The sequence below is a fragment of the Symphalangus syndactylus genome, chromosome 14 (assembly GCF_028878055.3).
Source record: "Symphalangus syndactylus isolate Jambi chromosome 14, NHGRI_mSymSyn1-v2.1_pri, whole genome shotgun sequence".
NCBI classification, from domain to species: domain Eukaryota; kingdom Metazoa; phylum Chordata; class Mammalia; order Primates; family Hylobatidae; genus Symphalangus; species Symphalangus syndactylus.
Window position 1 is genome coordinate 11,689,401 of NC_072436.2, and position 3,400 is coordinate 11,692,800.

Below are 3,400 nucleotides of genomic sequence, written 5' to 3' on the forward strand. Positions count from 1 at the left end.
TCCCCAGCACTGAGTACACCCCAGCCAAAGCCATGTTGTCACTAAGCCAGACCATGTCACACCCAGCCCAGGCTCCTGCCTTTTGGGTGTAATTTCACAGCTGACATCCTCTGCTCTATTTCGAGCCGAGCTGAGCTTTATTTCGAGCTGAGCCGCCCCTTCAGCTCTCAGCCAGGTTCCTGCATTTGCAGCTCTGGCTTCTGGGTACCTCACCAACCTGCCACATTCCCTGGGCCGTCCACAAGAACCCAGCCCCATGCCCCCTCCCTGGAATTCCTCAGGAACATGGAGTCTGTTTCACATCGGCCACTTCCTCGTGTTTCTTAAACCAGCCGCCTGATTCCCTTTCCTGGACGGCGAGCGCCAGGAATGTGCCATCCGCATTCCACTTTATCTTGTATCCCCCTCGGCTCCCAGCCCCGCGCCGGGCGAAGAGCCGGCATTCAATCAACGCCTGCCTAATGAATTGGCTGAATAAATTAATTTGGGGTTCATTTTCCTGGCCTCCTGCTTGGATGGGGAGGCTGCCTCCCCGACCTGTGGGGTGAGGCCCCTGAGGGTGGGACAGGACTGTGCACTGCCTAGTCCATTAAACCGGGTCTCAGATTCCATTAAATCAAGGGGGAGGGAGTGTCTGCCGAGGAGGCTCACCCCAGAGGCCCTGCATGCTGGCTCGGGCTATTTAAGGAGGTTAAAACGAGAGGAGAAGGCTCTGCAGCTAATTGTCCTTGTGCGTTAATCAGTGTGCTGCAGGGACGCCTGTTAGAATGTGTTAATTTGGTAATTACCGAGGAGGGGGAGGCTGCTCTGTAACCCTCGGCCTTTGTCATTATTTTTTAACTGAAATATGAAATGGAAATGGAAAGAGTGAGAAATTCCAGCCAGGATTTAAACCCAGATAGTGGAAATTCCCGTCAGTTCACGTCCTCCTCTGCCGCTGCTGGAATGCCCCCACGCAGGTGTCTCCTCCTCATTTCTGCCCAGCCTAGATGTCTTTGCCCCCTTTTGAGCTTCCGGGTCCCAACACTGAGAGGGGCCCTGTCACTTGTTTCTTGGAGAGACAGGAATGGAGGCCATACCTTTGACAGATATCATAATAGCCCAACGATTCCAGACCCCGGGGCTCAAACCCTCCTCCTTGCAGGTCTGGCCTGCATCCCCTACGGCCTTCGTTAATGGACCGGGGGCTCCCCACTCCCCAAGATGGAATCTTCTTCCTATCTCCCTGCTCAGGCAAGGCTTCCTTTTGCCTGTTCCACTAACTATGGTCCTTGACTTCATCTCTCTCCCCCCTGTTTCCCCACCCCAATCACAGCTCAGACACCGAGTGTGCTGGGAACAACCAAGACCCAGGGGGCCGCTTAGTGCTAGCTTATTGTTTGCGGAGTCTTAACTGTGCATAACAGCTGTGCACGGTGTTGCAGAGCCATGCACGGAGCGGACATTGCAACCAACCAGGACTGGGAATTGCGTCTTCTCTGCTTTCAAGACCTCAGGCACGATTGGTGGTCCTACCACCCAACTATCTCTGGAATCTCTGCTTTTCTCCTAATTCCATTGCTGCAAAGAGTCTAGATGAAGACTTTGAACTTTTGCCTGGACACCTCCAGTATCCTGATGAAGTCGTTCCCTTCAGCCAGGCTCTGTTTCCTCTGAGCCTGGGTGGAAACAAACAGCCTGGTCACCCGAGAACATGAGTGTTGGGAACACAGACTCGCACGAAAATCCTAAAAAAAAGCCAAAGTCCTCGCAGCGGCCCCCATCCTCAGTGATCAGGCCCCATTGCTGCTCGGACCTCTCTCTGCTCTGGCCCCGCTGGCTGCTCTGCTGCACTGGGCTTGTGAGGTGGGGTGGCTCTGGACACTGGGATATTTTTATTTAACTCCCCAGGCAATCCTAACGTGCAGCTGGGTGGACAGCCAGGATCTCCAGAAGTTCACCTCCTTCTCTGCTGCGTCTCTAACCCGGCCTGGGTCTGTGGTCCCGGCTCCTCTCCCTCCCCTCCCCATCTTCTTCTCTCCTCCCAGCCCCCCACGCTTAAATCACATCAAACCACAGCCCGTTCTCTTTTCACGCCTCTGTGCCTTTGCACTTGCAATATCGTTTCTGCCGAAAAGAACCTCTGTTAACGTTTTGGGATTTCCTCCAGCCTGGGCAGTCTCCCTTCATCTCCTCAGTGGAAATGTGTCGACCCCTTCTCGTTCACTGTCTTACTTCATCTTTCAGCTCCACAGAGCAGACTGTGTTTTTCTCTAATAGTCCTCATTCGGCTGCATTTTAATCATTTGTTTACCGGCTCTAAATGTGGAAATACGGGGACCTTGGTGCCAGCAGACCTCGGCTGGAATGCTAAGTTCCACCACTTACGTTCTGTGGCTTTGGATAAGTCACAAAACAGCTCTGAGCCTCAGTTTCCTCATCTGTAAACCACAAACATTCACTCAACCCATTTTTTATTGAGCACCTGCTAAGTGCCATGCATGTCAGACCCATCTTCTCATTTAACCTTTGCAGCACCCCTGTGAGCTAATGCATGGCATTTATGAATCCAAGCTGGGGAGGGGAACTGCTCCATCCTGGCTGGCCATAGACCTTGGCCAAATTGTTCAGGACCACCTCACCCCGCCTGCCAATCGCTGTCCCCAACCCTGGATGCCCCATGTTTGTCTCTGGTTCTGTGGGTGAGACACCCACTCCGTGGGGATGTTGTGAGGGTCACGTTCAATACAGGCATGCGTGGCTTAACACTGGGAAATGTTCTGAGAAATTTGTCATTGTGCGGACATCACAGAGGGTACCTACACAAACTCAGGTGGTACAGCCTGTGGTATATGGTATATGCCTGTGGACCCAGGCTACAAACCTGTACAGCACGTTACTGTACTGCAGTACTGAATGCTGCAGGCAATTGGAACGCGGTAATAGGTATTCATGTTTCTTTTCTTTTTTTTTTTTTTGAGATGGAGTCTTGCTCTGTCGCCCAGGCTGGAGTGCAGTGGCGCAATCTTGGCTCACTGCGACCTCCACCTCCCAGGTTCAAGCAATTCTCCTGCCTCAGTCCCCCGAGTAGCTGGGACTACAGGCGTCGGCCACCATGCCTAGCTACTTTTTGTATTTTTAGTAGAGATGGGATTTCATCATGTTGGCCAGGATGGTCTTGATCTCTTAACCTCGTGATCCGCCTGCATCGGCCTCCCAAAGTGCTGGGATTACAGGCGTGAGCCACCATGCCTGGTATTCATGTTTCTAAACACATCTAAACATAGAAAAGGTTGGGTCAAAATACAGTATTAGAATCTTATGGAGCCACCATCATCAGTGGAGTCTGTGCTGACGGAAATGTCGTTACATGGTGCATGAGAGTAGCACCTGCCGAGCACTGAGAACAAGGAAGCCCTCA